The 25650-nt window shown below is 41.0% G+C and overlaps 1 protein-coding gene across 9 annotated transcripts in view; it reads right to left on the bottom strand.

Moving 5' to 3' along the window:
- mef2d (myocyte enhancer factor 2d) overlaps positions 1–25650 on the bottom strand; it is a 101178-nt gene that overhangs the window by 64702 nt on the left and 10826 nt on the right. Inside the window, exon 1 of one of the 9 annotated variants that reach the window (XM_084943971.1) lies at positions 9064–9336. The exons of the other annotated variants lie outside the window; for them this stretch is intronic. The gene's annotated coding sequence lies outside the window, so the exon portion shown is untranslated. Of the gene's footprint in view, positions 1–9063; positions 9337–25650 lie in introns of those variants that run through there. 9 annotated transcript variants of the gene reach the window in all.

The following is a 25650-nucleotide window of genomic DNA, read 5'->3' as shown; positions in this document are numbered from 1 at the left end:
AGCTGCACTGCATGCTCGTTTAGAGAGGATGCAATTGGCTTAGCTTTGGAGATGAGTTGCCTATGAATTATGCACTGATGGGAAAGAGTGGAAGGGGGCTGAAGAAAGAGTGTTATGAATGCCATAATTGCTTTGTAAAAAGGCTTGATGGAGAACTGGAGGCTGCCTGAGCCCGATTTTTTACACTAAGCATCTACAGTGAGCTGCAGGAACTGAATGTATTATACTGGCAAGATCTTTCACATATTTTGTTCCAGCCCCTTAAACAAAATTATTTTATAAAAATCCATCTCATCCGCTTTCGTTCATCCTCATCGTCTCCATTTTCAGTATCACCAATTTAATAGGAAAACTAGCAAAGGATAATGAATTCTACCTGGATCACCTAATTAGTGTACTCCTGGAAAGAGCAGGCATTTCTTTATGTTGCACATTCATTCCTTTCATTCAGCTTCAAATGAAGGAAAGTAAAGAAGTGGTGGCGAAACATTTTAATAAAATAATAGGGTGTGCGTTCATTCTCTCTTTGTCAGCCACAGAGCGAGTAGGGGACTCACTGCAGTTGCAGTGAAGTTCAAAGGCAGCAAACTGAGGGATTTGTCTTTAGGCTGTGGGCTGATCACACATGAAAAGGCTGCTTTATCTGCCTGGGGTGGTCAAGTCTCGACCTTTTACCCTTCATGCTGCTGCAGCTCGCTTCCCATGTCTGATGTCAGGCAGAATCTCTGCTCTCACATGGGAAGCGGAGAGCCTGGAGTGTGTCTGTTACTTCACTGAGCAGACACGAGTGATAGAGAGGCTCTGGACAATGAAAAGATAAACACTGATAATTAGGAATCTACCGTGGACCCAGATTAGCACCCTGGGGAACGCCTAATGCGTTTATATGCTTTATTCCCCAAGAGGCCATTGAAAGGCTAGTCTTTAACAATTTATTATGGTTGGAGTTAAGTAAACTGAATAAAAGGAATATAGAACTTTTAAGGAAACTGCAATCATTGAAAGTACAGCTGTGCTACATTTCTATAGTTTTTAAACACAAATATCGGCTGTTCAGGTTTGATGAAAAATTCATCATCTCTTTAGATAAATTGGGCAATTTGAAGTTGATAAAGCTCTGTGGCTTCTAATGCGAGATGTTTTCATACACTTTGTACCAAAGCAGAGACGCACTACCACACAAGAAATCTAGAAATGAAAAAAAGTATTTGTACAAGATGTCAGTTCTTTTCTGTTCTTCTTAATTACATCAGTTTGGGGTCGTCTTCAGTGTCCTTTGAAGATGCACACTACATTCTATAGTATGTACCAAAAAAAACCCACCAGCCTCAAAATATCTGACAATTAAAAAAAAAAAAAGTAATCCATTATAATGTGCTGTTTCAGACAGACAAAATAGGCACGATGCAGAAAAGTAAGCCTACTGAGAATCTGGTCATCAAATTAAAGAGCCTTAAGAGAGCATCATAAAGAGCATAAAAATGAAAAAATACTGTTACTGTAGAAATGTGCCAGCTAAGCTCTAGAGAGGGCACAGCAGGTCACAGCCTTAGGACAGTCTGTAACAAAGATTAGTCCATAAAAAGAATGGTTAGAAAATATTGCAGTGCATCACCATTCCTGACATCTACTGCTATGGCTGTTAAACATTTCAAAGCATCAAATCTTCTATTCCAATGATGTGGGTGGAAACCCACGAGGTACAGGGGCTATATTATGATTTTAACATTTATTCATGAGGAAAAAGTTGACAAGAATGCTCTATTCTGCAATAACTTGCTTCACTTTTATGCAGAGCCGTAGCTGGAAGCTTCATGTTGCAACTGTCTTTTACAGTCAGACAATAAAAAAAAAAATCTTCCTTTGGGCAATCAGGGGTTAAATGACTTGCTAAAGGGCATGCCATCCAGATTTTCCCAGCCAGTCAAGGTTTGTGAACTACTGACCTTCCTTCTGACAACCTGCCTGGCTGCCCCCGAGGCTAACACTGCCCTCGATATTTCCGATTCAATACGACCAATGTTTCTGCTACGGGCTTAATGTGCCAGAACCTGGAGGGAAAGAGACACACTTGCATGCCACAAAATGTAGCAGGAAAAGAGGGTGTTTGGGTTAAACGTGATCTCTGTCAGTATAGCATTCTGTTGGCTTTTACGATGGACAATATGATGTAATCAGATGATGATGCATCTCTGTGTGTGCACACTAAAGTCTGACAGCTACTGTGAGATATTTGGGTCAGAAATGAGTGATAATTCAAGCAGAACAAAACCTGAAACAGGACAGTTTTAATTAAAATACACTACAAGTGCTTTATTTCAGCAGTTTTTCCCTGTTGTTATGGGTTCAGGCACGGGTTTTTTAGTGTCGCACTGCACCCTGCAATGTCAGCTAATAACTACAAATGTATGTTATATGCTATTTTCACTAGTGTGAATGAACATAGACTGCGTGGCATGTAAGAAAATGCTAATTTAGACATTGCCCCAACTTGACTCTTATATCATTGTACTGAGTTAATTTGCAAAAATGAGTTTGAGACAGAATAAGCCTGGTTAAAAAGAAACATGATGATCCTAAGAAAAGTTCTAAAGTTATGAGCATTTTTTTCCCCCAATGATCTTTAAGCTGATGAATGTTTACTCGCTCATAATGAACAGAAAATACATTAGTCATTAAGCTTAAAACATTTTTGGGTGAAGGTTATCGGTATGCCCATATGATAAATCTCCAGTACAACACTAGCGCGTCTATATTGGTCAGGCCTGAGTATTATCTGTCTGTGTGCTTGTCTGTGTTTATGTGTGTTTTCCTGTATGTCCATTCTTTACCATCCTGGTGTGTAAAGTGGCAGTGGAGCAGCCTGGAGCAAAGAGATAACAGTCAGCGGTAGAGGGTTGGCCGTCAGGGGGAGGAGTAGTGGTGGTGGTGGTGAAGATGGTTCTCGGCTGCTGGAGCCTTGCCAAAGGACTACAGAGAAATCCATTACTTTTCCCACTCAGCACCAACATCTGCTAAAGCTGATCGCAACCAGCTCCACTGCAGACACCCACTATGCGCTGTCCATTCGAGCCCAAGCTATGATTACATCAACCTAGACTAAAATCAGTTTCTAACGCTTTATGGACAGAAAGCTGCCAATGTCATGGGAATTGTCTGAAACCTATATGTATGTGCTTATACCAACTGTAATGAGGGTCAATTTAAATACCCAGCAGACGTATAACATTTAATGGTTATGAAAAAACTGACACAAATCCAGGAGTTAAACCAGCACAAAAATGAAAACCGAGAACAAATTCAACACAGGAAATAAAATAAGCTGTAAAAACAGGCCGTTCTGAACTTAAGGACCAAGTAAAATTTAAAAAAAAAAACCAACAACACTGGCACAATGTTCACACAGTTGTTCAAAGAAAATTACTGAGGCAATAAACTCTCTTATTGTCGAGAAAAAGCATCCATTAAAGTTGCTAAAAAAATGTCTTTTTCAGACAACAGACAGTGACCCTGAACCGAGGTACACAATCACCAGCCAGTGGCATTTAAGTGAAGAATACATAATCCAAAAAATGCCCCATGAATCACCGGCTGCTGTTTACCAATGTTGATGTAGCTGGCACTTTGGGGAGGTTCATGTGACTTCTGGCTAACAACACAAAGTGGAAAAGTATCGGGTGTTTTAAAGCCACAGTCAAGAAACACAAATTTTAAACAGTGTAAAAGATTCGATTCAAATTACACTTCGATAACTCTTACTGATGCTGGGATTGATAGTCAGTTTGTGTCAGACAGGACTGTCTGGTCAATTGATGTCAAATGTGTTTTGTTTTTTGGTCCTAAAATAAGTTTTTCCTCCTGTCTGACAGGAGGGAGATGGTGGCAAATGGTGGCTGGCACATCACCAGCCACCATTTACTATGCATAATATGCTGACTATAAGAGAGTACCTCATACAACTAAACTTAAAAAGAAAAAAAAAAAATCAGTAGAAAGCTAGGTATCACAAATTGCTCTCTGTGGTACAGCTTACGTGAAAAGAATCAAACCAGCAAACTTGTTGGTTTTTGCAGTCACTGGCAAAAAGATACATGATCCTCTAAAGGAAGCTAAAGTGCACTATCAGTAACAGTGACCGTTTGTCATGATATAAATATAAGAAAATTATATTGACTGCTAATGAAATATATAAAAATATCATTAAGCAGGCCCTGCTGGCAAAATATCACAGACATAGCCTAAGTATCTGCACAGGAGTTCAGGGCTTCATGTTTCAACATGTGTGCAGTTTGCCTGGATATAGCTGTTGAAGTCATGACCTCTGCACCAGGCTTGGAAAATGACTGATCTGTGGCTCAGTTTGAGGTAGACATGGATCAATAATTTACCAATATTCATTTATCACTCAAGGTTCCATCAAAATAGGTCTGACAAGTTGGACAAAATACAATTTGACAAATGATCCAATCAGATGCTCTGTTCAACTGGGAATCAAATGAAATCAAATCAGCAGGTGTCTGAGGTGGTCTTGCACCTGTGGTTTAATTTGACCAAAAACAGAAAAGATGTAGCAGACCAGAAGAGTGATCAATATGAACATGCTCTTCTGCCTCATTAAAAACACAAGGACCAGAAATAAACTCTCCAGTGTTAGGGGCAATTAAAGGTTGAAGGTTAAATGGCAGGCCGAGCTCAAACCAGTGTTAATCGGTTGATTAATTCGTAAGCTGAAAATTAATTTGAAGAAATTTCATTTTTCTTGCACAAATGAAAAGCATCCACTTGGGATTCTAACCACTTTTTCCCCTGGTCTTTTCCAGTCCCCCCCCCGTCTTAATTGCAAACACATATAGGCACTGAGACACTGACATCTTGAAGGCATTAATGCCAAGGTTCATGCATTGCACACCAGCTTCAAGATGCATTACAATAATGAATCGGGTTTTGTAAGAGGAGGAGGAAAAGAAGAAGTCTAATAGATTTGCTCCTCGCTGGGAAACAGATAGAACCATCAATGGGGCTGAGAGTGAAGGGTTGGGGGTTGGGAAAAGGTTGGCGTGTAACTGGGCCACTGAAAATGTGACCCGGCGAGCCCAACCTTGAGGGTGTTCTGCCAGCACCAGCTGTGTGATATTTACAGCCTGTTGCCTCATGTTCCCGGGCAACTGTTGGACACAGCTCCCAGCACACTCAAGCTTCAGATCACCCAGCATGCATCTTTACAATATCAACAAAACCCTATGGCTGATTTTGTGGAATATCAGCAGGTGGAGTAAAGGGAGGGCATGGTGACAAATAGTGGAGGAGGAGAGGGAGATGGACGAGGAGGAGGGAGCTGCTGGCCTCGTATCTGAAGCCTGGCTTATGATTGCGATTGTGCCTGTGCTTCAGCGCTGCCAACCCTGGCAGTGGAATATGATCTCCCCTTCCCCCTTCCCCCCTCTCCTCTTAACCAATCATGGGTGAGACTTTAGAGAGGTGGGGAAAGAGTGGGTAGGGCTGATGCAGTGCAAGGGCAGCACTTCTGAGGTGGTGGTGGTTTGGGGCAAGAGATGAGATGGGATGGGAGGGGTGGTAAGAAGATCTGTGCCTCATGGCTTGTGAATCACGCCCGCACTGCTGGGTCGCTATCAATACTGCAGTCTGACCGAGCACGTACACACACTCCCAAACATGTATACAAAAAAACAAACAACAGCACGCACAAAAAGAAAAAACACACCTACGCACTTAACACAGGGCGCCCTAACTGTCACTGATCTGCTGTTTGTGCTCATAGCCTCTGGCATGAATACAGCAAAAATATCCCGGTAATACCCATAATGCACGTATATACTGTATGCAAGTGCAAACACAGATTCACAAAGATGTCTTTTGTGCTGAAGTTTAGAAACCATGTGGAGTATAGGGGACTTGTTGGCAGGCCATACAATACTTTAACTGTAATTTGTTGTTGATCTGAGACCTGCCCCTGTCACTGCATCACCAACATGGACAATGTGGTTTGGCCTGTTGGGTTACATCATGACCAAAAGATAAAAGCTCCTAACATGCTCAGGGGCACTCCTGTCCCTGAAAGGTGTGGACTGATTAGAGGAGCCAGTGGTAGGAGTTTAAAATGATAAAGTGTAACCGCGTAAGAACTGTGACAAATAGGAAAAATGCGAAACCGTTTCTTGATTAGAAATCCTTCAGATTATCTAATAAGGGCTTGAGGCATTTTTTAAATGTATTTGAAGATCTGCTGTGGCCTTGCATGTATAAGAGGTCACTACAAGTTCTAAAGTTTTCCTGCATCGATTTAAAGGTGCATTACAGTCACTTAAAGTAAATCAAATTGAGTCTTCTAGATCAGCGGTCCCCAACCCCCGGGCCTCGGACCGGTAGCGGTCCGTGAGTCGTTTGGTACCGGGCCGCGAGAGTTGAGGCTCAGGTGTGAAATGTATAGTTTTCAGGCTTTTTAATCGGTTTTCAGCGTTATTTTGTTATCGTTTTTATCGTTTACTCGGTTTTCCTGGGTGTTTTCACGTGTGTTATGAATAAATTTTCTTTTTTTCGGTACCGGTACTAGTTTTATTTTGTTGTATTTATCCGCGACACCTTAAAGGCCGGTCCATGAAAATGTTGTTGGGCATAAACCGGTCCGTGGCGCAAAAAAGGTTGGAGACCGCTGTTCTAGATGCTTTTTCAAGACCTGAAACCGATGTCTAAAATCTCAGCTAAACATGCCATTGATGGTTATTTTTGTTTGATCAAATAACCTTATCTAAAATGAGTTAATTAATCTTCAGATACGTAGTGCTTGGAGATACTCTAATGTGCATAATTTGCTTCTTCTTACTGTTTGTGTAATTGTAAGTTGGATATATTTGTTTTTCAGACATGATAATTTCCCCTCAGGCTGAGAACTCCTGTGATCATAAATTTCTTTATTTACTGACAGTTTTAGGACATAAAAAAAATGACATGATAAACTGGTATGATAATGACTAAATAAACAACTAATCAATCAACGCTGTGCCATTACATTGAACTAGCTCTTACATACAGTGTTTTGTTTTGTTTTTTTGGATTACAGCAAATTAAACAGCTGCAATTTGATTTATGAATGAGACTTATTCTGGCAGCGGCAGTATTTAATGAATTTATTATTCATTCAAGTACTACCCATTACGTTGGGCTTTGTTTGTCTTTGAGATCAGATCATTTATAATCTATAATCTGCCTCATTAGGGCAAATAGTTTTGAAATGCAACTCTTGAGATGTCTGGTGGAATCCAGGTTTCCTCCCTGAAAGCTTTTCCCATCGTTTCAAATGTGCTGCGGCACAATAACAAAAGGTATGTGACAAAGAAGAACGCCCGCCAGACAAAACACTAATGACATCAATGTGACACTCGAGGACGAAGGGCGTGCATGCCCGAGCCAGCGTGTGTACGATAGTTTGACATCACTAGTCGAACATGTTTTCATCAATGGGACCTTATGCAAGAGCCAGACAGGTAAGATCAAGACAACCGGCTGGCTCTAACACATAGTGCTTTAACGCAAGTGCTGTCAGGTTTATTTTCATGAATGCAGGTGAGTGGGAGGAGGAATTCTGTTTTTTTTTTTTCAGCACGAAAATACCTACCTATTTTTATCATCCACCACAAACGTTATGTTTATTTATCTGTCATTAACTGTGTAATGTGGGCACCGCAAGTATGCTAAAGGTACTCAGTAATAATAAACACTCCACGGAGTGTGGCGCACACACACAAACACCACTGTTCTAAGAAGTAACTGTAGTCCTTTCAACAATTTCACTCTCCCTATAGAAAACATTTTTGGTAACAGATATACACAGACTCAGTCATGATTGCGTGTGTGTGTGTGTGTGTGTGTGTGTGTGTGTGTGTGTGTGTGTGTGTGTGTGTGTGTGTGTGTGTGTGTGTGTGTGTGTGGTCATTAGAAAGCACAAGCTCCTTCAGCTCAGAGAGGCATCTTTCAATCTAGTCACAGGAGATTGAGCCAGGTCGGCTTTGTTGTCAAGAAACCTTTCAAAACAAGTGCGGAGCAGCTGCTTGGAGACCTGCAAGTCCATCCACTCTTGTTCTGACTGGTTTAAAAAGCAGAAGGCACCAATGCAACTCAATAAAACTTGTAGAAATGAGAAAAAACATCATAACCATGCTGAGAAAGGAAAATGTATTTCCTGTCATCATCCCAAAATTAAATGATGATCACTATGGAGCAACCAACAGCAGTGCAGCGCACGATCCATGTAATAATCTCCCATCTGTAGAACAAGACCCTTCAAATTCCTGATGTAATTCTTTTTCTACAAACAACACAAAGGCAGACAAATCAATTTAAGCCTGGAAATCAAAATAAGCCTATTATCTCTAGGATAAAACAACCTCCTGCTATTAACCTTGTGTTTTTCTTTTCTTTTTTGGGAAAAAGCACAGTAAAAACAGGGTAATCGCAAAGGTTAAAGAACCCCAAAAGCTGTATTCAATGCGATACATCTCACCATACGTAAAGTACAGAACATAGTTTTAACAGGTGTCAAGGGCACAAGCGTCATGGCACTCAACTCACCATTAATGGTCATGTAAGCCTTCAATTCAAGGAAGAAAAAGAGCAGGTGTGACGTTATGAGCTTCACAACAACACAAGCTTTCGACCATAAATCACTACAACAGACCCTTCCTCCACTCTTGAGCCTCTCTCAGCACATTCGGGACTTGGGTAGATGTCAGTTCAGCAGCTGACAAAGGACAGCCGGCCACACAGCAAGTCACCTCGCACTCTTCCATATCTACCTCGTAAAGACCTACTGATTGCTTCCTGGACTGATTAGAGACCCGAGAAATCTCTGAATGTTCATGAAAAACATTTTTTTCAGAAATTCAGCTAAAACGTGACTTTTAAACAGAGACGAGGTAATGTGAAATCTTAAAAGAAAAAAAAAAAAAAACGACTTTCTCTCTTCATGGTTTTAAGAAACATAGCATTCATTTCACATCAAATCAATTTAATCAAACCAACTGTAACATCTCTATCGACTGCTCTTACCAGCGAAGATTTTTGGTGCCAAAAAGTTGTATTGGAAGTTCTATGACACAGCAGAAAACAAAACACAATGTTGAGGTCAATAGTTCCAAAGTAGTCCAAGTCAAAGATTGCAGAGGTATACAAAGTCCTGAATAGAAAGACAGTCCAGCTTAGAGCAGCACATGTGCCACTCCACCCACCATCGACTGCCGAAGTGACAACTGCTGGTGGAACACCTCACTCTGGACGCCCCAAATTACCCTTCTTACTGGACCCCAAGCACCACCAAGCCCCCCTCCTCTGCTGCTGCTTCTTGTCACTCTACCTCACTCCTCACAATTAAACAGTACACTCATCCCCCTCTCTACCCATAAACCCCTCCCAGGTCACCCTTTGCCCTAATATGCCTTCAGCAACTGCCACCAATTCATCATAGTCTATGTTAGCAAATGAGGTGTGTGTTGGTCAGCTCTTTAAAGAATTTTTTTTCACATTTCAGCACATTTACTGCAAATCCTTGCATTTCCAATTTTTTAGTAGGTCAATATTTAACTTTATTGAATTATAACTAATTGAACAATAGATTCTTTTCTAAATATAAATCTCATTCCTTGAAGTTTAAACTGATAGTTAAAATATGAAACTTGACATTATATGCCACAGCAAAAAAAAACAACCCAAAAAAACAGTGCAGGACACTATCAAAAAAAATCTGCATTTTTGTTCAGCATAAAATTATTATTATCTCATATCTGATCTGATTATTTTACTCAAACTTTCACTTTAGTGATCATCACAGCCAGATTGATCTGCTCCACTATGGTAAAATTATACAGTGAGATTGTTTGTTGGCAGTACATGAAAGACAATAAAACTGAGAAATGCCCCCCCAAAAAACATGTTGGAATGCTGAAATCGTCAGCTGATAAATGCAAAAGTTAATAACTTGTGTTTTGATAACTAACAACCTAATTTTACTAAGCTTCTGACATAGTGTTTATTGTAATTCCCAGTTTATAGGCTAAACAGAATATTGCTATATGTATGTGTCCCGAATGAGTAAGGGAGTCACTAGCTGCCTAACTGAGGGTGTGAGATCCTTGTTGCACACCGGTCTATCCCTTGTGTACGTGTGTCTATACATCTTCCATTTGGATCATGAGCTGCTAGCAACAGGGTGGCAGCTGCCTACATACCTTTTGATCCTCTGGACTCTCTGAAAACCCCACCCCCCAAAAATCTGGACACATACACACACACACACACACACACACAAAGGCAATGCAATGCAATACACACATATGCTCGAATGCTCAGCTGTCGGAGAATTCAACACACCGGTAATGTCTTGTGCCCTTCTGCCCTACCGTTCAATATGCGATTTTGAAATTCTGCCGTTAAACTTTAACAGCTACACTGCAACATCTCCACCTCCCCGTCATCTCCAATGTGGACCACTGCTGACGGTTCTGATCTGATGCCATATCCAAATCCTAGAAGATCTGATCTTGGTAAGATACGGTTGTTTGACAGCGACCACTGTAAAAGGAGCGCTTCGCTCTCTGTGACTTTTTTTTGCAACAGCGACTCTGCTTCCCAAGACATGAATCTCAGCCCGTGCCCTTTCCTGACCTTGAAATCTCCAAAGGGGGGCCGGAGGGTGTGGGAAATGGGAGGCCAGGAGTCTGCTAAACAGTTGTGTCATTGAGTTTCCACACACAGTGAATACATGTATGGGTGCAGGCACGTATGTGCCAAGAACCCAACGGGTTAAACAAGGGGCAAAAATTCCAAAGGCCATATTCATCTTGCAGCAGTAACTTATATGGATAAATCTGTAAGAGGAGAGAAGAAAAAATGTTTTCCCTTTGTGTATCTGGAACAGGAAATCTGCCCATGGTTAGGAAAATATACACCACTACTAAACCCAACAATCCTAATGTCAGAGTATTGAGGGCACAATTACTTCGACAACAAACACGGTTGCTCAGATGGCCTTATCTTTCTGCCCCGTTCTCCAGGTTTTTTCCCCCGCTTGCCATCCACATTTGTCATCCGTGTGCACGACTGCCTGGGGGCTCTCCGTGTTGAACACACTGTGTTGGCCCGGAGCCTAAAATGGGGATCTATGAGCCTACCTCCGCTCTCACTGACAACTGACTGCAAGCGCGGGCCAAGACTGTGTGGTGCTGGCTACATGTGGTGGGGATCCGGCACTGAGGAGAGGTGGGGGAGGCACAAACACTAAGCAAAGGATATCTATTCTCTCCTCTTTAGCAGAGCAGTAAAAGAAAGCAGCTCCTTTGCCCAGAGGCAAGTGTATTTATGTTTAAAGGAAACACAAAAGCATATAAGCTTCAGCTCTTGCAATGATAAACATCCATCCATGTAACTGCAAATCCTTGGAACAGCTGCAGAGAAGGCAAAAAGATTTGTTTTTGCGTATTGTTCAATGTGAAAGGTGTGCCACCTGAGTGATGTGCCATGACAAAGAAAAACTCAAGAGGTTTTGTTGAAGACGAGCTTATTTGGTACTTTGTCTTTGTACCAAATGACTAATAGGTTTGTGAATAAGCATGATATGCTTTCAAGGGTCTGACAGTGAATACCCTGATTATGCAAATCTGCCTCCCTCCCGAGGATGGGGTAAATTAAAAAAAAATGACAAAGCTTTTCTTTGGTGTGGCACTAGTGTGAGCTATTTTCTCGCATTTGTGACCTACATTATTAAGGAATTTTCCACATTTTCACATCCTTACGACAAATCTCACAGCATAATAAAGCTCAGAAGATGAACATTTCCAACAGAACGTACTCATCCAAACAATGAGGCTGTCTAATTACTCCACATTATCTGTGCCAGCATCCAGAGCCAATCTTCGTTTTACTTACATTTCATGTTAGAAATCTAGTGATTTCAAACCAGCAGGTTTTCAGATGCCCTAAAGCATCTTGAGTGGATCAAACCAATTTCAATTCAATTTTCACCATTTATTTTCATGTATGTCTATTCAGAAAATATAAGATAAGCACATTGAATTTGCTTTCATTTTTTTGCATCTGATTTTAGCCATTAAGGTAGGGATGTGATGCAAATGAAGAAGTACAAAACAATGAGGCAAAACCATTAACTCTGCTAAATCCTTTTATGTCATAATAAACTGGTTAATTGTTGAGATCATAATGACAAAAACAGTTAAAATCTGTTGTTAGAATTTCCGCAGCCATTGACGTCTCTTTTTGTGGGACCAATAAAGATGTGCAGTTTAACAATGTAAATCAATATATCAGTCAAGAAGTTACGAAAAAGATAAATGATTAGTAAAGCAAGTAATTGTTTGCCACTTAATAAATCAATAGATCCAGTTTGGCACTCTAGTATTTAAGAGTTCTACTTTAATTCAAAACTGCCTTCAAAATGAGCAAGTTCCAACTGAAACACATTAGATTAGCAAAAATTTTAAAAATGTAATTAATTAAATGAAGCTGGAGGAGGGTTAGGGGGTTAGGGGTTAGTTGCAGAAATGAGCTTGCTCCGATAGGGCCCTGAGCTCACCCTTAAGGCGCGTCCACACAGGAAGTAATTCGTTCGTCATGCATTGCTTTGTTGCTGACAGCTGGCTTTTAGCAGACATTCCAGACTCCAGTCGCCTAGGTAACCCTCTAATATATTTAAAACTTTGCTATATGTCAATCAATGGTATCCTGCACTCTCACTAGCAGTTGCTTCAATCTCTTGCTTTCAAGTCATAAAAAAGTTTAACTCGGGACCTGCACACTTTGCGTCGCCAGCAATTGCTTTCCATGGTCTCTGCTAGCTGCGAAATTAAAGTCATCACTTCCTCTGTGGACATCTTCAGAAATAAGCCATGGAGCTTCTCTGCATCAGAAGGATCTATTTGAGGTAGTTTGGGCACTACCAAAGTAGTGTCAATGTCCAGTCTACAACCAACCACAACACCATAAATTCACTGGCTCTGGTGTCAGAATTGGCATTGTCAGTGGTTTTGGTAAGGGCGTGTGTAAAAAATTCTGCAATGACTCAACAATGTAGCCCACAGATTGTATCTGCCAATATTTTTCCATGTAAATTATCCCATCTTTTGCTTTACTCTTCTGAAAATACACCAGAGCAGGAGTGACTGTACACCAGCACTGTCAACATGTCAGGGGAAAGTAGGGAGAAGCGGCCACCCACTGAGGTGTTTCAGGCATATCCATGGTTGGATAAGCTTATAACATTTTCAAAGAAATAAATCTAAACTACACACAGAATGTGAGCTACTTAAAAATAGCACGAGACTGCACTGGAACACCTTTAGGGACTGCTGTATGTCACAGTACCGACCAGTATTGTATTTGTCTTTATCTAATCTAGCCCTTGCTCACTCAATCTGGGGAAATTTGGTATCTCCTAGCCCCTGGAGCTGTCGCAGCTATAGGTTAGAAGTCAAGAGCAGCAAGACAAGCCCCAACAGACGCAGCAACCTGTTCCCTTCAACTGTCTGCCTCACTCAGCTGGCTCCACAAAGGCTGCAACCCCCCCCCACCCCATAAAAGCCTCTCTTTGCAGCTCCAAGCGCACCGCTTTTCCAGGCTGTCACTGCCCAACACAGGAACAGTTTTAGGGACAGATTATTAACATCAAACTCCCCTTTGAATCTGTCTTTAATATAACACAAAGCACTAAATTAAGCAGCGCTCTGATTTCTGCTTATTTTATGGAGTAATCAATGAAGTACCATTGCCTTCGTAAGGGAAATCAATCCCTGTTGACTAACAACATGCCTTCCTGTGTACAGTATACATTTTAATATGTAAAGTGTAGTAGTAAGCTTTTTCCATGTCCCTGCCAAGCGATTTAAAGTAAAATTACAGCTGGCTCAGTTATTCTAATTAATGACCTGTGCGTGAAACTTTATCATATTTTAATCTATCAAGTAAATTAAAGCCATAAATCACTCAACACCTGTGACTCCCACGCCAGCATGACATAGTGCATTGTGCAGGACAACAGACATTCAGCTTACGCCCTGAAGAAAAAAAAAAAAAAACCACACACACAACAAGAGCAGACGTCTGGAATCAAAAGATCACCTATGTTAATTTCAAAGAGCTGTTGTGATCGAGAGGCCTGGAGGAGGAAAATTATCTCCTAAATGGTCATTCTACGTAACAAGAGACCTTTATTACCACAGATTTCAAAGCTCACTTGCTCTGACCTCCTGTAATGTATACCATTGGTTGTTAGTGATGTTGGTGACTTGGGAATTTGAGCTTATTATATGTCTGTACTTACTGTAAATTATTATTTGGAAGACCATCAGCTGAGTGAATAGAAGAAAAAAAATCAGAGCACATGGAGGCGTGGGGTGGGCTGGTTCTTCTGTGACTCTCTCAGCCTGTGGATAATCTCACAACTTCATACACCGCTTTGCGCTGCAGCTGCTAATGGCAGTCTTTGTTCTGCTTTGAGCTGCAGTGAGCACATAAACCAGCCCCCACCTGCTGCAGGTTCTGGTTAGAGGAGCCCTCCAGATCTCCAGAGCAGAGCTGCAGTCCATGCTTTGGACTTGGGAGTTGGTGTAACCACAAAACAAGATCCTCTTTGGAGAAGCAAGTAAAGCATGCCTGTGGTAAACACTACATGTTGCCATATAATTACCTGTAATTGTACTACTGAAATGTTTGAAGTGTTACAAAGCCTTTTGCCAAACACAGAGAGGATTATTTCATGCCACCTGGACTGACAATAAGCTAAAATTGGCTGATATAGTAGCCTGGCCCTCCATACCAATAGCAGGAGGAATAATAAAAATGAACCAATCTGAATTTACTGGGCCAAATGTAAACAATGTCTTCTTACATCAGGATAAGCAGAGATATAGTAATGTGAAAATAAAATAGTGATAAGTGTTTCAGGAGCTTTCAAATCAGCTTAGATCTCAAAGGTTACTGCTCCTAGAAACTACTAAAACAGTTTCTTCAGCTGTGGTTTGACGGTTCATTTGCTACTGATTGGTTAGGGGAAAACGAAACAAAATAAGCCCCCTTGCACAAAGAATCTATCAACACGCAACTACTGCCAAACAGAAAGAATAAAGGAAAACAGAAAAGCAGTTCAAGATGAACATTAAATGTGATTTAATTTACCAGATTTTTTAAATGATACATGCAGCTATTCTATCAAGCACAAAGATGAAAGAGTGGAAGTTAGCTGACATAGTCAAAATTACTTCTCGACACTTAAAGATCAGTGTCAGAGCCAACAGCTGAAACCAAAGCGCTATCAAAGTTTCCACAATGTCAAACTGAAACACAGTCTGCTTAGCTCTAGGACCACGCTGTCAGGTCATGAGTCACACCTTTGAAAGTTGCTACCACATTCTTCTTGCTGTCTAACAAATAAAAGTTTAGATAGGAAAGTAATTTTCAATATTTAGTGCTAACATTTAAACTTGAAGTTTTTTGATCATGACTGATTCTTTTGGACTCATTTTTTGTACAGTAAGATCTTAATTATATTTAAAGTTTTAGGGTTTGGTTCAATTGTCATGTAAGGAATCAAACTTGCTGCTCATAAAGAGACAAAATAGAGACATTGTTTCAGAGATGCTTTCTGATTCTGATTTTTTTTTTTCTTTAACTGAACAATTGAGTCAAAGTGCAATGAACAGAAAAGAGGCAAAGTAAGACGAGACCATCATGGCACACAACGTAAGCACGAGCCGCTGTGTTGTGCACTAACAAATCCCCAGAGGGGACAAGGCGTTTGATGTGCAATGGGGCGGTGAGTGCCACACAGAGCCAGCCCTCCCCCCAACCTCCACAAGCTCCCTGACATTGACTAACAGACATGCACACAAGCGCACACACACACACATACACACACTTCTCCTCAGAAACAGCTGACGTTTTAACAGGCTTACAACAGCTGACAGGCTACAGGTGGGGCAGAGGGGACCCTTCATAAGTCCTCTAACCCACCCCTCCTCCTTTTAGTACCCGGCTCATAATTCCCCCTTTGCAATCCACACACACAGAGACGCACACACCTGTTGTGACTCCAGAGGAATTGTCCTCTGTGAAAACCCTTACTTCATACTGTATCACCCACCTACTCTCACAGACACACACTCTGTCTCCCCCTCAGTACATTAAAAACAGGGCTTTATGACCCTTCAGCATGTGTTTGAGTGGTTCGAGTGTGTGTTTGCTCTGTCCGGCTGTAACAACAGATGCTACCAGAGAAGAGAACTACGGGCTAAAAGCACTAAGCTCCTTTGCCTTGCTTCAGTGAAGCCGGTGCTGGCATTACAGCAAGGAGAAAACCATGCTGTCATGTTAATCCATAATCATTTTAACCCACAATAACCCTGGTTTTCACTTCAATCACCACTGTGTAAAAACAGTTTGACTGTATGTGGATCTTATAATCCTAAGGTCACATTAAAGTCAAGGAACAACTTCAACTCTGTTTATTATCACAGAGTATTAATATTCTTTAGATTGTTGAGAGAGAAACTTTTCGGGCATTTAGATTCTGCAGCCACACAATGCAATTCTTCCTTTGATGGAGACAGAAAAGCTCCGTCACACAAGCCTTATTCAGGAATTTGGAGATACCACCCCTCTTGAACATTCTCCAAACGCTTTTGTCAGACATAGTTCTCTCCAAAGTGAATTGTGGTGGAGCGCAGCTGAGATATTTAGGACGAGTATCTGTTTGTAAAAAGGAGGAAAGCTGGAAAGAAGAGAGGGGATTTGAAAGCGCAGCACTTCTTTGGATTGGATGAGAAACCATGGGGTGAAAGAGAAAAAGAAAAAACACATATCTGGATTATGTATTCTTGCTGGGTGTGCAAAACAGAGCAGAAAAGAAGTTTCCATAACTTCTAGTGCAGAGTTTTTCTTCTCTTTTCATCCAAAAGGTTCCACTACAACAGGGAGTTATTTACCAACATTCAGTCATATTTGATTGTATAACTTAATAGGAGAAGAACACATAAGATAGATTATGAGATAGCTGGTAGACTTTTCTCAGGCTTCAATCAGGAACTTTAAGAGAAAATTAACAAGTGACAGAACTGATAAAGAGCTGCTCAATTCAGACATTAATGTTATCATTATATTATCAGCTATACCCCCTAGCCGGCTAATGTGAGTTACCGCCAATGGCTAACGTTAGCGTGTGTGCTGGCCAGGTTAACATTTATGATGACTGTTTAATCTCTGTTATTGAAATGAAAGCTTTACTGAGCTACCAAGTCGCTTTCATAAAGGAAGCGACGTGCACTGACTGAGGGGTGGGGGGAGTACTATGTATTTTTTTGTAGCCACTCATGATTTTTACATGTACTAATCATGCCTGCTCCATATCATTCTGCATTTCTATTGAATGTATAGCAAATGGTGTGATGCACAAGTGTTCCACAGGCAGCCCACTTGTGCTGTGCTTTGCTGGACACAGCAGGATGCCGCTATTGCACAGTGCATAGAAAAGAATTGGCTGCAGAGTCCAACACAGCACATGCATCCTATGTGAAAGGCCCTCAGTCTTTAAGATGCTTTGCCAAGATTACTGCCCTACTGTTCATGTGTTCAGCTGCTAGTGAGGGACAGGCTTATGGGCCTTCTTGCAGCAGTGTTTTATGAAGTTCTGTGTCAGCAGGAGGAGGCAAAGGTGTCACTCCTGGTATTTTATACTGTGGCAACTGAGTATCTAATCTGACAAATTTTAATATAAGTCAGCGTCAGAGTATCAACTTTTCTGACACACATACTCAGTACACATACGAACTACAGTACAATACAATAATATTTTTGAGCTGTATCTGTTGTATGTGAACTATGACAGTTGCAAGCACATAAAAAAGCAGCTGGATATTATTATAGGTCTACAGCTACTTAGGAAGGATGGATGGATGGATGGGTGATGAATAATCAAAATCTGTTACTTTGACATCAGACACTAATATAGAATTCCAGTTTTGCTTCTTCTGTCATTAATTACAGTCTGGCCATAACAACTAACCAGTGGATAAACCCATTAGAACTTTAACTATTGCAGTGGCAATTCAGTTAGTCACACATCTGGTTATCCAGTTTAGAGGAGGTTAAAGGCTGTTGTGAAATCACTAATAAATGTAGTTAAAGTATTCTGGAAAGATCACAGACAGACATGGTTTCTGTTTCCACAAAACAAGTAAAGAAACATGGTGATGCTGATGAGTGCACTGCAAAAGCATTTGAACATATTCTTATCTAGTCTTCCCTCTGCTCTTGTTTTTCGCTTGCACTCTCGCCGCCTTTCTTTTATTTCTTAAGAGAGCGGGAGGACTCTTTCTCTCTGAGCCTGGTGGTGTTCCAGCTGTAATGTGATAACCAGTTCAATAACATAAACAACTGCCAGAATCCTCCAGAGGAAGGATGCAGAGAGAGCGGGAGTGTGTGTTTGTGAGTGTGCGTGTGTGTGAGTCAGTGGGTGGATGTCTGTGTGTTTGGCTTTACATGGGAGCGCATGTGGGCTGGAGAGCAGGAGAGGCCTGGGCGAGAGGTGAGGACGAGTCAGCCATTGAACACCATCAAATAAAACGTTATCTAATGCCTGCACTGACACGGCCCGCCAGAAAACAAGTACACTCTCTATCGACTGAAAACACGGCTGTGCTTTTGCCCGCGAAAACACTCCTCGCTGACGCCATGAGCTGGGTTTGTACATCAGAAAAGAGAAATGATTTCAGCTGCACTTATAAAAGCCATCAGGGTATCTGAAGCCTTTGTAAGAACAAATTTAGTGACTTTTAAGACCTTTCTAATATCTCCAAAAACAAGAAAAATACTATTTTCTTACAAAAAAATCCAAGCAAAAGAGCAGCATCAAAAACTGTTCCTTTGTGCAAAAGTGTTATTACAGAATGGCTGGCATCAGCACCTCTTGAACTTGATTTAAAATTAATTATCATGAACAGTATATTATACATCAATCCCCCACAGTGTATTTAAACCCAATGATTACAAAAAGTGTGCAACTAAAGCATAAATAGCTTAATTACCCATTATCTCTTAACCAAATCTCACCAGCTTCATCATCACGTGGAAAAATCTTATTTACTTCCTGTAGTTTTAGCCAGTCTCCTACAGTGAACTTCAGAGGTGGTATGAAAGTACTAATCATTCTGTCCTTTAACTGGAAATCCCCCAAACTACTCCTTCAAACTGTAATTTTACTAATTTTAAACTTCACATTGGAAAGGTTTAATATTAATACTAAATTAAAACCAGTTTTATATGAATAAGTCTCACATTTTAACAAAAGCTAGCTTTGTTTTTGCCAATTTGATTTGTATTTTATGTTTTAATAAGGTTAAAAAACACTAGCAAGTCCAAGGATATGAATTTATCCAATTATCCAACACTTTCAGAAAATGTATGGCAGGTAACTGGATTATCCAATTATCTAACCTATACCATGCCTGTCGCTACACCATTACTGGCTAGTAGTTCCCCATATATGATTGAGTAGAAGTGACTTGGTTTTTCTTCAAATGTGTAGCTAATGGATTTTCTCATGATCATGATCTCATGAGACCTCGGCTGCCTCACAAGGTAAATTCTGCTCCATTACACTTCCCCTTAGTAAAACAGTATAAAATCTTAAACGTCATAAAAAGATGAAGCAGCACAGTTTCAATAAGAAGATATATTTTGAACCTCATGCTCTCAATCACTGACAGATACCAGTGTTTGTGCATAAACACACACACACACACACACACACACACACACACACACGCCTGAAGCCATTGCGACATCACATGCAAATACACAAGCAGAAGGAAGTGTGCAACTTTGGAAGAGTGGAAAGGGGATTTTTCAAGCTCCTCCTTCCTCTACTTCTTCTCTCTCTGGAAATAATCCCAACTGGGGTAAGGCTGTTCTACAGAAAAAGAAGAGGAACAAGGATGAATAAACACCCCCCCTCCCTCCCTCCCTCCCTCCATGCATATTCTTTCTCCACATTAGCTTATGGCTATCTTAATGAGCCTTGTGCAGATGGTCCCATAACACTGCCACAGCTGTGTGACTGTAAAACGATGCCACGCCCCAGCAAGGAGGAGGCTGTTATGCATTCATATATTCAAATGAGGCCGTAACCTCTCGTTGGGCTTTACTGGAAGTGGATGAGAGGTGTGGGAGGTGTCTAATTAAGAGTGGGGAGAATGGGCGATGAGATAGAGGCTAGATGATAATGACGAAGAGCAAGAAAATGGCAAGATTTCAGATTAAAGACAGACAGAGTAAATAAGAAAGATGATAGGGAAAGACCGAAAGAGCACGAAAGAGAATGGGAAAAAGAAAGAAGGAGAGAGGCTTAGTGAGAGACGAGGAGAGTGTGAGAAGCCTGGGTGTAGCGTTTCAGCTCCTGGCTCTTGCTGCTTGCTATTTCAGCTGTGCTGGAGTGCTGGCCAGCAGCCCCTGCTCTCACGCCATCGTAACCCCGTCAGTATGGTGGCACAGCAATTCGGTTGCATTCACAACTGACAACTGAGAGTCTCCCAATTTCTACTTCCCCCCCGTCTTACAAAGATCACATTTTTCCCTCCTTGGTGTGACTGGCAAAAAAAAAAAAAAATGCTGACTGGAGTCACAGTTTCTTTCCAATCCCAATTGAGACCACACAGATCTGTGCCACCAACTCAGATCCCCATGTGTTATAGCCTTCACAGACTCTGATTAGAATCCTCAAAAAGGACCATAGAGACCAAGTTAATCTCACGTCATTTATCAGTGATGATACCCAGACCTTTTGGTAACATGACAGCTAAACTGAGCCACCAACAGCAAAGACAAAACAAAGCAGGAATGAAAACCAAAAACTTAATCAGTTTGTAATCATGGAGTTGCCTAAAGGTAGAAACTAAAGCAATGTGGGGAAGCCCAAACAAAATATCACCCAATGTCCTCTTCACAGCCTGGTACAATAAAGTTGTCTGGTCTTTTTAGCTAGTTTCTCTCTTCAGAACAAGCATAAGGGGTGCTTAAACTTAGGACATACTAGCACAGGCAGCTATAGCCCAGAGCTTTCTGCTAGGCTTCTCATCCTCTAATTTAGGTTACTGAACTCAACCTCTAAAAAGTCTTTGTGATATTGTTGCCTTTTGGAGCATTTTAATGGAATTATCTTACAAATAATGTAGAGTGTTGTCTGGAACATCCTGTCCAAGAGGTTTGTGCTCCAGTGTTGTATGTTATTAGTCTGTTGCACCTATAAGGTTTATGAAAATCAAGCTTACAAGGTTGAAGCCAAGATAGTGGGTTTAAAATTTAGAGTATGGAAATCACTGTGTATCATCAAGGCGGTTGTGTCACTTCAAGTTTATCGTTCATACAATGAACTCACGCATGATTCCCCCCTACCACCACCAAATGCAAAATAGTTCAGGGTTAAAAATGTATAGTAAATTCAACTATTCAGACGGCACCATGAAAGCCACAAGTGACTTTATTTCTTTCTCTCTTTTTTTTTACCCATTTCAACTGCTTCCTTCTGTAAGGCGAAGAGTTTGAAAAATCTGGCGTTCACTTTAACAAAACAGTTCCTGGCAAAAGCAACTTAAGGTATGAGTTAACATTCAAGTTTTGAGTCAGCAAAAGACTTCTGATTATGAAACATTTCTGTTTCTGGAGGCAGAATGATCCGTGTTTCTGAATACTGAATGATGCATCTGAGGTAGTACACTTTCCTAAAACAGATGCATGACATTTGAAACAAAAATCTCTTCTCTTATACATCTTTTTTTTTTTTCCTCTTGTAGCTTCCTCCGGTCTTGTAGGTGTGCTCCTTGATCCATGTCCCAACTTCATCTTTTTTTCTGCTTGCTTCTTCCTTTTTAATCTTTTTGCGAGGGATTGTTCTCAGAGTTCTCTGGCAACAATACCAGATAGACCTCCAGTGAACCATCAGTGTGCACAAAGGAGACTGCAGCTTGAGTCATTCAACAGAGAAGCCTTAATCTAAGCTAAATATAATGCTGTGGATTGCTGGCCATTGTTGATTCTGATTCTCAGTAATCCTCCTGGTATCTGCTGCTCTTACTGGATTTCTGGCAAAGTCAGGAACCTTCAATTCCAGCTGTGTTATAAAATGCTGATTTTGTGATGCTATGAAAGCAAGGTCCATTACTATGAGACATAAATCCAAACTAGGACACTTGTTTTTTTATTTCCTTTAAACATCAGTAGGACACCGGAGTGAGTATGAAAGCATTAAGTTTTGAATTAAAGTCAGAAGCAAGACAATACAGATCAAGTTGACCTTATTCAATAAAGTTTCACTCATTAGAAGTATTCCAGTTTATGGATTTAAATCAAATGTTCATTGATATTAGAGGTTTAAATATGTTGAGTCCAAGTTATCTAATTTTTTGATCTCATAAACACAAAAATGTTATTTAGATTAAATAAGCAACAGTGCAGGCAGCTTATTTGATTATTTCTGCTTTTACTAAGTGCTGTTTGTTTAGTTTATCATTTCTCTTCTTTTCACTTTCTTTTTTCTCCGTTTAAGAACTCCAAGCTTACTAAGTGCATAGGAGAATTTTTAAATAAAAAGGCTGTAATGCTGAAGGTTGTCAGAAGCTGAACTAAATGGATTCAAACTGAACGTAAGTGGATTTTGATAGTACGGCCTTGTCAAGGTCAAACCAAGATTGGTTTTCTGCAGTGCAACCCTGAGAGTGCTGCGAGTGCCCATCAAGCCCTGTTACTAAAGGTTAATCCTGCAAATTGTGTTGGGTTTAAGTTGCATTAAACCTACAGAGAAGCAGCGGGCTGTGTCTTGATCCAGGGCCAGTGGCCTTTGATCCCACTGCACACTCTGTACGATATCCATTTGGCTAGTTTTGCATTAGATTATTTCTTTGGTAACAAGTGTATTAAAAGAAGGAAAACACAACTTAATCTGGATAAAGTGCTATAGTGAAGCACACTGCACAAGACAACAGAGTGAGATCACAAAACACCACAGACTCCAGGAGATGAAATGTAACGAGAGGGGCAGAGACCTGCAGACTCCAAAATCCCTGATCAAAAATAAATGTTACGTGCATTCAGTGTTTTTATTTTCTCATCTGCTTCTACCTCGTAGTCAAAACGAGGTCAGCCCAGATTTCCATTTTGGCTCCAAAGCTGGTTTTCCAGCAATTTCTTCAGAGGCAGACCAAATATATTTAGCACCCTGAACAAGATATTTTTAGCCAAGAAGAAAAAAAAAGCCAACAACTGAGGGATTTACCATCAGTTTTTTTTTGTTTTTTTTTCCCCATTTCTCTTCAACTTTTAAGCACCAGACCTTCACATAATAATTCCATCTCACAGAGCGAGCAAACACGGTAGACATCAACAACCTTTGGAAATTATTGCACATTTTTATCAGCGCTGAAACCAAACTATTATATTTTTTTTCAGTGCTATTAAGTAGTTCAGGATTCAGCATCTAGCTCAGGGGCACTGGCAGAACACTCAGACTCCTGTGACCTTTCAGATTACCAGAAGGTCTCTTTAAAGTCCAGGCCACCCTCCTGCTCTACTTCCCCAGAATCTGTCATCTGAGGACAAGGAAGAGAAATTCTCTGCTGCTGTTGATCAGGGAGATGAATGGAAAGTCCGTGGTAAACCACAGGGGGCTGATTATGATTTAGGTCATAATGAGAATCAACAGAGAGCAAATTTTGTCAAACAGGAATTTGGGATCCAACTTTCTCTATAAGATCAGAGTCCCTGAGTGACACATAAAGGTGAGACCAGCAGTCACCTTCCATATAGAAAGCCACAACATCTCAAGTTGTTTTCATAGCAACAAAACTTCCAAATATTCTGCATCATATTTTGCTGATCAGTATAGAGCAGAGGTATATCTCACAGGTTTCGTCTTCAGTGGGCAAAGTGTAATGGCCATATTGATTAAATGGCCCCGGGAACTAAATATCCCCAGAACCTTATTCACAAACCAATTCAGGAACCAACACGAGAGCATTAGCTCAACTGAAAACACTGATTGGTTAGCAAATTGGATCAATAATGGATTAAATGAACTCCCTTTCATACTATAATGACACTAACTTCTCATTATGCCACCTTTGCTTGTTCACAGCGAATGGAACAAATGGCACTGAGGCTCCAGTGTGTGTTTTCAGATAACATGCTGATGTACCCGAATCAGAGGTGTGACGTGAAACAGAACAGAGTCGTGGTGTCTGGTGTAGAGTGCACCATAATACTGGATCTCCCTTCCACACAGACATTGATTCAGTCTCTGGGACTTGACTCTGGTGCCGGCTTAAAGGTGCAACAACAATATCTGCCTATTCCATTCCTTTACCTTTCACACAAAACACATACAGAATATAAGCACAACAGTCCTGCACTGAACACACTGTATGAAATCAGAATCAGAATCAGAATACTTTATTGATCCCTGGGGGAAATTATTTTTTTGTTACAGTGCTCCATTATAAACCATAAACCAACATTAAGACAAGACAGACAATATGCTAACTAAGAATAGTACAATATATACATATATACATACATAAGTCACTCATTAATAAATAGCTGGAAAAGAAACGTGTAGTTGTAGCAGTAACCAGTGTGTTAAGTGGATGCGTTGTACAGGGAGATGGCCACAGGCAGGAAAGATTTCCTGTGTCGTTCAGTGGTGCTTTTCGGTAATCTCAGTCTCTCACTGAACGAGCTCCTGTGACTGACCAGCATGTCATGGAGTGGGTGGGAGGTGTTATCCAACATTGTCTTTATCTTGGACAGCATCCGCCTCTCCGACACCACCTTGAGGGAGTCCAGCTCCATCCCCACAACATTACTGGCCTTACGGATTAGTTTATTAAGTCTGTTGGCATCTGCGACCCTCAGCCTGCTCCCCCAGCATGCAACAGCATAGAGGATCGCACTGGCCACAACAGACTCATAGAAAATCCTGAGCATTTTCTGGCAGATGTTGAAGGACCTCAGTCGCCTCAAAAAATAGAGACGACTCTGGCCCTTCCTGTAAAGTGCTGTGGTGTTTTTAGCCCAGTCCAGTTTATTGTCAATGTGTACTCCAAGGTATCTATAGTCCTCCACAATGTCAACACTGACCCCCTGGATTGAAACAGGGGTCAAGTGTTTCCTGGTCTTCCTGAAGTCCACGATCAGTTCCTTGGTCTTTGCCACGTTGAGCTGCAGATGATTCTGCTCACACCACGTGACAAAGGAATCGACCACAGCCCGGTACTCTGTCTCATCATCCCTGCTGATGCATCCAACCACCGCAGAGTCATCAGAAAACTTCTGAAGATGGCAGGTCTCTGTGCAGTGGCTGAAGTCTGTGGTGTAGAGGGTGAAGAGGAAGGGGGAGAGGACAGTCCCCTGTGGTGCCCCTGTGTTGCTGATTACCTTGTCAGACACACACTGTGGGAGACGTACATATTGTGGTCTTCCTGTCAGGTAATCAACAATCCAGGACACCAGAGAAGCATCCACCTGCATCGCTGCTAACTTATCACCCAGGAGGGTCGGCCTGATGGTATTGAAAGCACTAGAAAAGTCAAA

The sequence above is a fragment of the Perissodus microlepis genome, chromosome 11 (assembly GCF_051167445.1).
Source record: "Perissodus microlepis isolate ML-2025 ecotype Zambia chromosome 11, ASM5116744v1, whole genome shotgun sequence".
NCBI lineage: Eukaryota > Metazoa > Chordata > Actinopteri > Cichliformes > Cichlidae > Perissodus > Perissodus microlepis.
Note: the sequence above shows the minus strand (reverse complement) of the source record. Positions and strands in the feature narration are given on the sequence as shown.